Below are 14,957 nucleotides of genomic sequence, written 5' to 3'. Positions count from 1 at the left end.
TACAAAATTTTATTTTATCCGAATTAGAAATTTGGATTCGAACAAAGCTGAATTTCAGTACTTCTAAAATATTTCTAAAAGTTTTTCCATGCAATTTTCACTAAACTTAATAAAAATAACTGAAAATGATCGAAACAGCATAACCCTAATTAAAAAAAAAATTACTATCTTATAATTGATAAAAATTTAATTTCAAAATTAAATTTTAAGTATACTCTTAATATTATAACTTTTACCGCGTAATTATGCCCCATTGTTTAAACTTATTTTGCCGCCGAGTCAATGAATTAATGTTAGCTTATGGTTAAAATACATGTTATAGTTAGTATTATGTTAGTCGTATGTTAGTATTTAGCCAAAAATAACGTACATGAAATATGAATGCATAACTCAATTCCTTAAACATGAATTGCCTCAAATTTGCTCATCCAGGCATATTTACATTAAAAAGGGAAAATTTTCTAAATTTATTTACATTTTGAAACTATGGCTAGATAGTGTCAGATTCTTTTAAATTTTTAAGATATCCTTTTATCACGTGCTATGCTCATAGCCAGTTTCGAATAGCTAAACTAGCCGAAACATCCGTAATAAATATTGTTCAGTGCTGAAATTTTTATTTGAACAGATACTTTTGACACTGAATATGTACCAAAACAGCTAAAAATATTTAAGAGGTGATATGAAGCAAATTGAGGCAAATCCATTTAAAGATTATCGTTATGCAAATAGACTCGGCGGAGAAATAAGATTAAAAACAAGACTAGTTTTGTAGAGACCCATTTATTAATGTATTAAAAATATCTTATTAGAAATATAATTTCAGTTTATCTTAAGAAATCAACTGGTAAGTTGAAATATTTTATTTACCAAAATTCTAACTTATCTAACATTTTCAGTGCATGCGATAATGTGTATAATTAGTTCGATCTACAGATAAAAATTACTGTTACGCCAAATCGTGTTAGCGACCAGTTTTCTTTTGAGTAGCAAAATTAGAACATTTCTTGAGCAAACGTAACGCGTTCCACTACGCTAACTTAATTACTAGACTGTCTTGATTTTTCATAAATTTTTGATTTAATAGTTTCGTTCTCAAACTTTATATAAAGCACATTCTTTTAAATTTGGAATAAATACCTAGAATGGTTATTACCTACACTATATAAATGATCGACAAATTATAAATTTAAATTTGTTTTGTGAAATTTATCTTAATACAATTACGTAAATGAAAATAAGACCTAATGTGTGAAGTGCCAACTTAACTATACAACATTAATTGCTTTCCATCAAAGCTAACTAAGATTAGGACAAAAATAAAATTTGAAAAATGCGATACTATGACGAGACAGCTAGACGTTATTGCATGAATGGTTTTAAATAATTTAAGTGATGGGTGCACAGACAGACAGATCCGGAATAGTAAGATAAAATTGGTATTTCGAACAGTACGGGATAACTTAAATTCGAAAACTGGTATTTAATAAGTATTTTACTGGTGAGGTGGGGATTAATTGATAACTATCAATTTCATACCGTGTGTTTTATTAAGGTAACACTAAATTTGTGATATTTTATGTACTAGTTTTCCGGTTTCTAAGCATCTCGTTACCTCAAAGAGTTTTAAAATTTTGATTCAATAAATACCGGTTTTTATCTGAACCCTGGAATTTTTTAAAGATCAATTTAGATCAATTAAAGATCAATTTATTAATTTTTAAAGATCAATTATTTTGAAGATCAAGACAAATTTAAGAGTTAGTTTATTTTAATAATATCCTACAAAATTTGAGATACGAATTTTGTCTATTAGATACAACTTCCTCAAATCTTTTTTACTTAAGTTTTGCTTAAACTTCAGATTAAGTGTATTTTAACAGTAGATTTTTAACTTAACTAACCCCCCCCCAACCACACATTTACTTCAACAGATTCTAAAATATGAAAGTAACGCATGATATATTTGGTGGAAATATATTGAAAAGGAATATTTAAATATTTGTAATACCAAAATTAAATCCGATATAAAGTTTTATTCATCTAAATACGTTTCGTCTGAGAATCGAATGGAAATATTGATTTTTAACAATTCTCTGAATTTAATGATTTGAATTTAAACTGGCACACCAAAACAATTCTTTTGAATAATACAATTCAGATAGTGTACTAGACAATAGTTCCGAGGAAATACAATAAATCAAAATTAGTTCTTTTGTGCTAATATTTAATTTTTCTTAAATATTATGGCATAGCTGATAATGAGCAATAGATAACAATAAGCTTGTCTTAATAATTTTAAGACTATTGACAATGCGCATATAGACATTAAAGATAGCCGAGACATTAAAGGTGCATCCCATTTTTAGAGACCAAATTTAATTTAAGATTTAATGGGTAAATATGACTCAAAATAATTTAAGACTAAAAACTTCTAGGTATGATAAAAAGAAATATTTAAGCTAATTAAGATTTAATTATTCTTTACGTTTAAGAAAAATTTCTGAAATAAACTTTTAAGCAATCTATATTTAAAATTTCATATAATTTATAAATATGTGTTTAGATTTAATTAAAAATATTTATAGAACCTAATTCTTATGAGAGAAAAATTTAAATTTAAATAATCAAAATATTGAAAATGGAATTTTCATATTATTCAAGGAGAATATAACAATAAACCTCTTGTTCAGTTGAAGAAATACAATCAGCGTTTCTGTTATGTCATGACAACTAGGCAACTGAAGTAGGTCATCTTGGCAAACTGCGATCCTCATGGTAGCTAGGTCAGCAATGGACATCTTGGCAAACTGCGATCCTCATGGTAGCTAGGTCAGCAATGGACATCTTGGCAAACTGCGATCCTCATGGTAGCTAGGTCAGCAATGGACATCTTGGCAAACTGCGATCCTCATGGTAGCTAGGTCAGCAATGGACATCTTGGCAAACTGCGATCCTCATGGTAGCTAGGTCAGCAATGGACATCTTGGCAAACTGCGATCCTCATGGTAGCTAGGTCAGCAATGGACATCTTGGCAAACTGCGATCCTCATGGTAGCTAGGTCAGCAATGGACATCTTGGCAAACTGCGATCCTCATGGTAGCTAGGTCAGCAATGGACATCTTGGCAAACTGCGATCCTCATGGTAGCTAGGTCAGCAATGGACATCTTGGCAAACTGCGATCCTCATGGTAGCTAGGTCAGCAATGGACATCTTGGCAAACTGCGATCCTCATGGTAGCTAGGTCAGCAATGGACATCTTGGCAAACTGCGATCCTCATGGTAGCTAGGTCAGCAATGGACATCTTGGCAAACTGCGATCCTCATGGTAGCTAGGTCAGCAATGGACATCTTGGCAAACTGCGATCCTCATGGTAGCTAGGTCAGCAATGGACATCTTGGCAAACTGCGATCCTCATGGTAGCTAGGTCAGCAATGGACATCTTGGCAAACTGCGATCCTCATGGTAGCTAGGTCAGCAATGGACATCTTGGCAAACTGCGATCCTCATGGTAGCTAGGTCAGCAATGGACATCTTGGCAAACTGCGATCCTCATGGTAGCTAGGTCAGCAATGGACATCTTGGCAAACTGCGATCCTCATGGTAGCTAGGTCAGCAATGGACATCTTGGCAAACTGCGATCCTCATGGTAGCTAGGTCAGCAATGGACATCTTGGCAAACTGCGATCCTCATGGTAGCTAGGTCAGCAATGGACATCTTGGCAAACTGCGATCCTCATGGTAGCTAGGTCAGCAATGGACATCTTGGCAAACTGCGATCCTCATGGTAGCTAGGTCAGCAATGGACATCTTGGCAAACTGCGATCCTCATGGTAGCTAGGTCAGCAATGGACATCTTGGCAAACTGCGATCCTCATGGTAGCTAGGTCAGCAATGGACATCTTGGCAAACTGCGATCCTCATGGTAGCTAGGTCAGCAATGGACATCTTGGCAAACTGCGATCCTCATGGTAGCTAGGTCAGCAATGGACATCTTGGCAAACTGCGATCCTCATGGTAGCTAGGTCAGCAATGGACATCTTGGCAAACTGCGATCCTCATGGTAGCTAGGTCAGCAATGGACATCTTGGCAAACTGCGATCCTCATGGTAGCTAGGTCAGCAATGGACATCTTGGCAAACTGCGATCCTCATGGTAGCTAGGTCAGCAATGGACATCTTGGCAAACTGCGATCCTCATGGTAGCTAGGTCAGCAATGGACATCTTGGCAAACTGCGATCCTCATGGTAGCTAGGTCAGCAATGGACATCTTGGCAAACTGCGATCCTCATGGTAGCTAGGTCAGCAATGGACATCTTGGCAAACTGCGATCCTCATGGTAGCTAGGTCAGCAATGGACATCTTGGCAAACTGCGATCCTCATGGTAGCTAGGTCAGCAATGGACATCTTGGCAAACTGCGATCCTCATGGTAGCTAGGTCAGCAATGGACATCTTGGCAAACTGCGATCCTCATGGTAGCTAGGTCAGCAATGGACATCTTGGCAAACTGCGATCCTCATGGTAGCTAGGTCAGCAATGGACATCTTGGCAAACTGCGATCCTCATGGTAGCTAGGTCAGCAATGGACATCTTGGCAAACTGCGATCCTCATGGTAGCTAGGTCAGCAATGGACATCTTGGCAAACTGCGATCCTCATGGTAGCTAGGTCAGCAATGGACATCTTGGCAAACTGCGATCCTCATGGTAGCTAGGTCAGCAATGGACATCTTGGCAAACTGCGATCCTCATGGTAGCTAGGTCAGCAATGGACATCTTGGCAAACTGCGATCCTCATGGTAGCTAGGTCAGCAATGGACATCTTGGCAAACTGCGATCCTCATGGTAGCTAGGTCAGCAATGGACATCTTGGCAAACTGCGATCCTCATGGTAGCTAGGTCAGCAATGGACATCTTGGCAAACTGCGATCCTCATGGTAGCTAGGTCAGCAATGGACATCTTGGCAAACTGCGATCCTCATGGTAGCTAGGTCAGCAATGGACATCTTGGCAAACTGCGATCCTCATGGTAGCTAGGTCAGCAATGGACATCTTGGCAAACTGCGATCCTCATGGTAGCTAGGTCAGCAATGGACATCTTGGCAAACTGCGATCCTCATGGTAGCTAGGTCAGCAATGGACATCTTGGCAAACTGCGATCCTCATGGTAGCTAGGTCAGCAATGGACATCTTGGCAAACTGCGATCCTCATGGTAGCTAGGTCAGCAATGGACATCTTGGCAAACTGCGATCCTCATGGTAGCTAGGTCAGCAATGGACATCTTGGCAAACTGCGATCCTCATGGTAGCTAGGTCAGCAATGGACATCTTGGCAAACTGCGATCCTCATGGTAGCTAGGTCAGCAATGGACATCTTGGCAAACTGCGATCCTCATGGTAGCTAGGTCAGCAATGGACATCTTGGCAAACTGCGATCCTCATGGTAGCTAGGTCAGCAATGGACATCTTGGCAAACTGCGATCCTCATGGTAGCTAGGTCAGCAATGGACATCTTGGCAAACTGCGATCCTCATGGTAGCTAGGTCAGCAATGGACATCTTGGCAAACTGCGATCCTCATGGTAGCTAGGTCAGCAATGGACATCTTGGCAAACTGCGATCCTCATGGTAGCTAGGTCAGCAATGGACATCTTGGCAAACTGCGATCCTCATGGTAGCTAGGTCAGCAATGGACATCTTGGCAAACTGCGATCCTCATGGTAGCTAGGTCAGCAATGGACATCTTGGCAAACTGCGATCCTCATGGTAGCTAGGTCAGCAATGGACATCTTGGCAAACTGCGATCCTCATGGTAGCTAGGTCAGCAATGGACATCTTGGCAAACTGCGATCCTCATGGTAGCTAGGTCAGCAATGGACATCTTGGCAAACTGCGATCCTCATGGTAGCTAGGTCAGCAATGGACATCTTGGCAAACTGCGATCCTCATGGTAGCTAGGTCAGCAATGGACATCTTGGCAAACTGCGATCCTCATGGTAGCTAGGTCAGCAATGGACATCTTGGCAAACTGCGATCCTCATGGTAGCTAGGTCAGCAATGGACATCTTGGCAAACTGCGATCCTCATGGTAGCTAGGTCAGCAATGGACATCTTGGCAAACTGCGATCCTCATGGTAGCTAGGTCAGCAATGGACATCTTGGCAAACTGCGATCCTCATGGTAGCTAGGTCAGCAATGGACATCTTGGCAAACTGCGATCCTCATGGTAGCTAGGTCAGCAATGGACATCTTGGCAAACTGCGATCCTCATGGTAGCTAGGTCAGCAATGGACATCTTGGCAAACTGCGATCCTCATGGTAGCTAGGTCAGCAATGGACATCTTGGCAAACTGCGATCCTCATGGTAGCTAGGTCAGCAATGGACATCTTGGCAAACTGCGATCCTCATGGTAGCTAGGTCAGCAATGGACATCTTGGCAAACTGCGATCCTCATGGTAGCTAGGTCAGCAATGGACATCTTGGCAAACTGCGATCCTCATGGTAGCTAGGTCAGCAATGGACATCTTGGCAAACTGCGATCCTCATGGTAGCTAGGTCAGCAACGGACATCTTTAAAAAATATGCTCCCCAAGGTGACTTAATGACGATGAAGTAGTCAATGCAAAGCCTAGTTTTAAACATAAAACAAAATGTCTTTATTCTTATGGTCAAATTAACATAGGGTTAGTTAGTAAAAACTTAGTTAGAGGCAGCGTTTGATATTATTGGGTGAAGTTTTATAACTATTAGCTACGCAAATCTCGGTAAACCTCCCGAGTCACTTACAAAAATTTCATCATTTTACAAAATTCTTAAAAACTTGTAACGATGTTCATATCAGTCCGAACATTTAATTCCTACTCACAGGACCTCTGAGCTATGTGCGTGCTTTTCAAATATCTATCACAGAAATCTATATTAACAAATGCTGACGAAGTTTAAATGAAAACGAAATTTCAATTACCAAAAACTTTAAATAACCACGGAATTAAGAAATTTACAGTCGTAAGAGTTATTTTGGAGGTTTGGTGAAATGACCAAATTTCATTAGCCTCCTGATCATTAGGAGCTCTTATCAGCAGAAATTAACACCCCCCGTACAACCAAGTAACTAAATGAAACACAAATACTTTACACTGCTCAATACTTAAAAAATACTGCTACATTGCTGTAACTTGTTTATAGCATGAATTATGCATAAAATTATTTTTAATATTCTCTCTAAATATAACAAGAAAATTTTTAATTTCTTTAAAAAAAAAGTGTCAATTTTTAAGTTTAAATAAGATCTTAAAATTTAAAGAGAAATTTAGTGCAAAGATTTGACAATTTTAACTCCGTATTTCTTTCTAAAATGTAGGGAAAATCTAGACAATTTTCAACAAATTTCCATACTGAGTAGAAAAAGCAAGTTTCGGCGAAAAAACATGAAAATAGTCCCTTTATGATCGTTTTGGAACATTGAAATTACTATAAAATATGTTGCAGCGAGAAAATTTCAAAATAAGTTGCCACAAGTTTTTTTATTGATGTAGAGTGTCAAAAAAGTTTCATGGAATAGTCAAAATTATAGAGCATGGAACTAAATCAATTTTCAGTTCAATGCAAAGTTTTTATTGAGAAAAATTTTTTCCTATTAAAAAGCAAAATAACACTAATATTGTCAAATGTTTAACAAATTCTTGAGATTTTATTATGCTTTTCATATCATTTAATTATAAAATGGTCAAAGTTAAAAAATCGATTTTAGAGAGCTTCACGATTTCGGGAGTAGTCCACTGTAGCCTTAAAAAACCAATTAAGATCCGTGGTGCCACCCCCCCCCCCCGAGCGTAAGCCTTCCAATGATGCTACCTTAGCATAGGCTGATAGATGCTAATTCTGCTCTTCGCTGTAACCGACCACAGTTCTGACGTAAAATATCCTCAGCCCGTTCATGATTTAGAAACTCGTTACCATCAGACTGATCGTGGAAGGATTTACGCAATTTAAGACTTTTAAAATTAAATTTAATGAACAATAAATTTAATGTATCAACGAATAATAAATTTTGAACTTATTATTAGTTCAAATAAGTTCAAAACTACACATGTTTCATGCCACGCTAACGGCTCTACAGTAAATTCTTATTCCTAAATTTCAAAATACCTAAATTAATGTTATTACCCGAGTTTGACTATTTTATAATTTCAAAAAGAGACTTAACTACACATTAATATTGAATTTTTAATGAAAAATTTAATATTCTTAAAGCTTGATAAAAATAATAAATTCACACTCGCACCCTAGCTCTTAGTTCATCGCCAACATTATACAAAATCTAAATGCAAAGTTTCAATCAAGTCTAAAGTAAACTATTATCATGTGTGATTGCGTAGAAATCTTCGTTCTGGAAATGCATTTAAATTTTAACAAAATTCTGAGAGCAAAAACTCGAAATTCTCAGAAAATGATATGTCTTTATATAAAGTTTATATAATGTATAATAAATTGAAAATTTAATCTTTTAATTTATTCAGACAAAAAGGTTAAATTTTCAAAGCTTAAAAATATTCAAGCGTCTTTATGAGTCTACTTTCATTTTCATTTGTGAGTGAGAAAAAATTAATATGATTTCAAAAGGTGGATCAAAAATTTAAAAGGTTTTCAAAAGCCAATGAATACAACGTTCTAATGATGAAATGTTAAACAGTAGACTCATAGAATAAAAATTCTATCAAACAATACATTGATCAGGTCAAAATAAATCTTAACTTCCTTACCCAATCTAAATCGGATAATGATGATCAACATTCTTCTGTAAGGAGTAGAGCTTTTTAATCTAGAATACGCAACTTTGTGTAAAGCATCAAACATCTATTTTCAGGTAGCTTCTTGGATCCTGCAGGAAAATAGGAAACCAGTCTTTAAAAATATAAAATTTAGTGCGTGCGCAGTGGAGTATGTTTATACACTTTAACGTAATATACTTTAAGTTCGCTGATGAACATTGTATACTTATAACTAATAAATCGATAATATTAGATTAATGCTACGACAATGCTAGAGCTCTAAGCTATATATTCAGATTTCTAGATTTCAGTGCCAGTAAAATAGAATTAGATACCTTGCCTTTCAACTTAAATTGTGAAACAGTGGGGTTGGATTTGCAGCTTTAATTTAGTTTCAATGTAACAATCTAAAACAGTTGCTTTTAAATATGCCACAGTTACAAATTACCAAACGCTGGTTTCCCAAATCTAAACTCTCATGCCCAGAAAATCAGTACTATGCTTGCTTCATTTTATATGCGTGAACAAGTGTTTTTAACTAGCAAACCTTTGAAAAAAAAAATCACTTCAGAAGTAGATTAACAGATAAGCATTTACCCTCGTACCTTAAAATAAGTACACCTCACTTCGACACTCAATATATGTAACTTTTAAAAATTAAATCGTAATTTCATTCATCTCAAATATTTTAAAACTTTTATATAGTTTTGTATTTTAGAAGAAGATTTTCCTTTGCCCACTAAGCTTTTCAGATTTGTTGAAAAAACGCTCATCCCTGCTCTAGGGCTAACAAAATAGACCGAAGAAAAAGATTGGCCCCTCTCTCGTCGATCAGAGACAAATCCTGTTCTAAACAACGACCCCACACCTAAACTTTAAATATTTATACCTCGTTACAGTAGTCACCGTCACGGGTCCAGACGAATGGCTAGAGTAGCTCTTACTTTAGACAAACTATAGTTTAATCCCTTAATAGTGACATACTTCAGAAAAATTTACGAAAATGGAAAATTTAACTCTTTAATTTTGTTCTTTATATTATAAAAGTTAAAAATGGTTTTATTACAGAAATAACATTTTAAATGCAACAACTACTGTATCTATAATTTTTGCATACGCATAAAAGGTAATGGATTACACACACATCTTATGCAATTAAAACAAATTAAACAAAATTTTGAAGCTAAATATAATATAACTAGTATAATATAAAAATACAATTTTCAATACATAAATTTAAAAATCTTTTACAGTATGGTATATCCCAAAACCCCCACCCACATTTCCTTCCCTCGACTGAAGTCATTATCGGTGAAAAACTAGAACTCATCTTATCAGGTAAATAGTGAGTTCAGTATTCTAAGGTAGAAATTAACTAAGCTCGGGCTTCAAAGATTTTGTTAAACAAAATTAAAAGTTTATGCAACCTAAATTTTGAAGAAAAAAATTTATAGCACTAAACTACATAATTAAGCTTGAATATACAATATTTTGGAATTGAGTGGGAAGTCTATTAAGTTTGAAACAGTCACAAAACTTTATAATTCAATATCGGAGGGGGAAAATTGCAAAGTTTTAAAAGCAGACTGTTATATATAGTATTTAAAACATGTGTAATGTCTAGTATTCAAAAACTAATAATCACGTTAAATACTGTGAAATAAAATATATATAAAAGATTAAAACTATTGTTTATTAAAACTTTAGTTTGACTGTTCTTCGTCAACAATATATCGCAATTTTATTTCAAGTCGTTTTTACTCAATAATCTAAAGAGAATTTTAACTAAGCGAAATTGATAAATTTAAAAGTAATACTTTAAATAAGTCAATATCCCACCGAAATATTCGAAAAAGAACCATTTTTAAATTTAACAAGAGAACAAAGTTAACAAAAGAGGTATATTAATCATACTTAATACCAATCCCGAATTTTGGACAATTTCAAGCATACCATCAATTATCTCGAAAAACTTTAAGTGTATGTGAAAGCAAATTAGAAAAAGACTTACTGTAAAGTTCTATAATAATAAGTTGAGACTTAGAAACAGGCATGATTTCCTTCTTTGTACCTAAAATTGGACGGAATACACTAGTCTACAAACTCGTGAAAAAAAAAACCCACAACAACAAAGCACAGATACGAAGAGCTCGTTTGGTACCAGTCTCGCCCGTATTTTATATTCCTTAATATCGATAACGATTGGCAATTATTGTCAATCAAAGTCGAATTGAGTTGATGATGAAGAGGATCCATGCTACTCGCGTTTTTGGGGGCCTTCCTGTGCCGAGCGTCATCACCTGCCAAAAGTTCTGCAGTGTGGAGGAAGCGGGTTCGAATCCCGCCCTACCATGGATGTGTCTTCGTTCTGTCCTTATTTAAATTGTACTATCTGTCTTTCTACTTGGTAAAGGTTCCGCAGTGGACTGATCGTTGAGACATGGTTCCTAGCAGATCACCGAAGTCAAGCATCACTGGCTACGGTCAGTGAGCGGGTGGGTGACCACTTGGATCAGTCTGCGTAGTGACCGAGGGTGTGCGGTATGGGTCCTCGTTAAACTGTGCTACCGTAAAGTGTTCGACTTCGCGCGCAGGTCGTCGGGCTACCGAAGCGGGGGTGCCATCCCCTCCGCAGAGGATCAAAATTGTGATGGCATGTCTTCGGATCATCCTCCGGGATGTTTCCCAGACCGTCGCCAATAGCCCATTGTGCAGTTCTAGTGCGACGTAAAGTAACAACAACAACACTCTCGTGTATTTATACATCTTGTTCAAATTTTTATTCGTCGATAAAATACTTTTCATTCATCCATTCAAATACAAATACTTGTAGTGGATGATGACACTTGATGTGAATACAGTTGTTAATTCATTAAATTGAATCAATTTTAGTTTCATATGGGAGAAAAAATTGCAATTATTTAATAAAAAGTAATTTAAAAATAATTTTTTCTTCTCGTTGACCTGAGTAAGAATATATTACGTATTTTTATTAAATACCTAAAAGTTATTCTTTTTCAGGATATGGTGTACTTTGAATGACAAAAGTGCGCAACGATTTATTTCAATTTCCCGCAAAAATCTATTTCAATGTTGAATAAAAGACCTCGTAAATTCATCCTCGAGAGTGGAGTTAATGAATACAAAATGCAATTAAAGTAACACAAGTGTTAATTAACTTTCTATTCTATCGCTGGATGAGAAACTCTATACAAGTATTTATCATAACCAGCAATTAAGAATTCCGAGAACAAATTTTTAGATGAAGTTTTAATGATAACCAATCAAATTGACTAGGTTTAAGTTTGCCTAATGGAAATCGCTGTCAAACCAAATAGGATTGGTAGGTACTTTATTTACGTCGCACTTTTATTACTGTACAATGGGCTATTGGCGACGGCTTAGGGCTGATCAAAGTAGTCACCCAACTGCTTACTAACCGCAGCCAGTGATGTTTCGGTGTTCTACTGGGAATCGTCATTCAGTCCACTGTGGAACAATATTCAATATTAATCTACAATGTTATTATCAGAAATCTTTAAAACTTTTAGATTTTACTAAACTTAAAAAGCACTGATAATTTAGTTAAAAACTATGCTTCTTTTGATTTCCGTTCATTTCAAATTAACCATTGTATTTTTAAGGTTAGATTTAATAACAATCGCAATACCAATTATATTATATTCTTGGTGGTTTAATTTACCTTGAAGTTTGGAAGTTTTTCACCAAATCAAACTGTTTTTTAATTTCATATAATTTAATAGCTTATTGTCTTTAATTTTATAGTAGATCTTTTTTAAGAAAGAAAAAGGTTATTTGAGCTAGAAGTTATAAAACCATCAATTTTTAATTTAATTATTGTTTGTTCTTAGAAAATATAAAATAAATCAATTTTTTTTTATATACTAATTGAAATGCATTCTTTGGTGCACTGGAGAGGAACGATCTTTAACTTTCTGATTAATTCCTTAAAAGGAAAATTTTATTTATTAGTAGGACGAGTACGAAATCCAATTAGAGTTGGAAGACAAATGAACGTTTGATAATTTTCAGCTTTTCTTCTGCGTTAACGGGATGTGTTAGTTCGAACCAAACATGTATTAATACAATAAAACATTTTTTGATCTTTAAACTAATTTTTTATTAAAATTTAAATCCAACAATTTGAAAATCGTTAGAAAAGGTCGGGATAGTCTGGTTGGTAGGGCACTAGGATTCGATCCCAGCCCGCTGAAGACTCCCCGTGTAGTAAATGGTGACTGATGCACGTTAAATCTGTCGAGTCACAAAGTCCTCCATGTTCCCATAACAAATCATACCACTGGGGATACTGATCCAGGAGTTTCCTTGTCTTCTGGATTGGTTCAAAAACTACAAGGCTACTGAGTTGAACATTAGTTGTCGTGAACCCAAAATTGGGTCAGCTGTTCAGCAACGGTTATAAAATAAAATAAATATCGTTAGAAAGTAAAACTGTCTCCGTGGAGGTCTCAAGTTAGCATAAGATTGTAGAGTCCGAGTTTGAAATTAAACAAAGTTTAACACAATCAATTTTTTTAAGAATCAAAATTTTAAATCATTTTAATAATAATTATTTCCAATTTGTAAAATATGTATTTTCGGACTTTTAGTGCCATATTCATTCAATTCAAACATTATTTTCTTTTTCCGGAAAAGGAATAGCACGAAAAGATCATGGAAGATCTCGGAAAGAAATTAAAGAAAACCCCCTTAAGTATGCAGACTATCAACAGAAAACAGAGAAAACGAAGAAGAAAAAGGTAAAAGAGCAGCAACTAAGAAGAAAAAACAGTTTCAGAGACAAAATCTGAATGAGAGACAAAGAAAAATATTATTATAAAATTTTGATATTATTACTATATTATTTGTTAATATGTCAATTTAAATAAATCTGCTTTCTAAATATTTGTGTTACGTAAATAACGAAAACTCTAACTATTTACTACTCAAGCAAGAGAGTAGTTCAATTTTTAAAAAAAATACTTATTTAAACATAATTGTCATACAAAAATAAGCACAGTTGTTATAATTCTCAAAATTTTGAGTTTTTGATGAGGCCAGCTAATAGCCCATTGTGCTGCCCTAGTACTACGTAAAGTACCTACTTACCTTTTTTGAAAGAAGTTTCGATTAGTAGTAAAAACCAGTTGTTACCGAATTTATCACGGCAAAATATAAGTATAGTTATAATATATAGTTCTAAAGTTAAAAGCTTTTGTGTATTATTCCCTTGTTAAATGATAAACTTTTCGACGGGTAACTTCATTAGTTATCATTAGACCACCATTGTTGTTGCTGTTTTTTTTAATTTTTTATCTCGATTTAAAATTTTTGTGCTTTCAAAACGCTTATGCTATTCAGTAATTCGTAGAAAGAACCCGTGCCTTTTTTCTGTTAATGACCAAGTTCTTTGATTCTCGCCACCCTGGCAATTGAAGCGAAGCATATCAATACATATTATTCATAAATTTACGGGTTTGAGAGGGGGCCAACTAGGCTGAGTAGTCTCGCCATTCCGGAAAGTCTTCTGCAGTGTCGGCGTTGCGGGTTCGAATTCCGAAACAATCCTGGATGTATCTTTGTGACGTCAGTCTCTTACTTGAGCTACCTTCGCAACAAATAGCTTATAAGCCGTACTTCCTGAAGATAATACAGGTACATTTATTTACGTCGCACTAAATTTGCACAATGGGCAATTGGCGACAGTATGAAAAACATCTCTGAGGATGATCTGGAGACAACATTCATGCGTCATGTCTTGTTTGACAGGGAAGACGCATTTACACACCACCCATCCAACCATCCACAGATTATAATTTAGACCTGATGCAAAGCATCATCAATCTCCCATCCAGTACCCCCAGACGTATTTAGTTGTTATGGGAATTTGGTATACTTTGTGACAGGGATAGATTTAACGTGCTCCAGTCACCATTTTGAAAACCCTCTCCTAACCCGTCTTCGACCGGTGGGAATCGAACTCATCGTCCTACCAGCCAAGTTATTCTGACGTAAGAGCATACAAGCTAGCATATAACAGTAAATAAATACAGGTCCGTGTACTCAATCATTTGCCATTAAAGCACTAGACATCAGATTAAAAGAATGACATCCAGAATTAGAGTAGGAATCGAACGCCTTCAAAATGTTCAGCTGATTGAC

The sequence above is a fragment of the Parasteatoda tepidariorum genome, chromosome 4 (genome assembly GCF_982258835.1).
Source record: "Parasteatoda tepidariorum strain Cologne lab strain chromosome 4, Ptep-v5.0, whole genome shotgun sequence".
NCBI classification, from domain to species: Eukaryota; Metazoa; Arthropoda; class Arachnida; order Araneae; family Theridiidae; genus Parasteatoda; species Parasteatoda tepidariorum.
The sequence above is the reverse complement of the archived record's forward strand: the minus strand, read 5'-3'. Positions refer to the sequence as shown.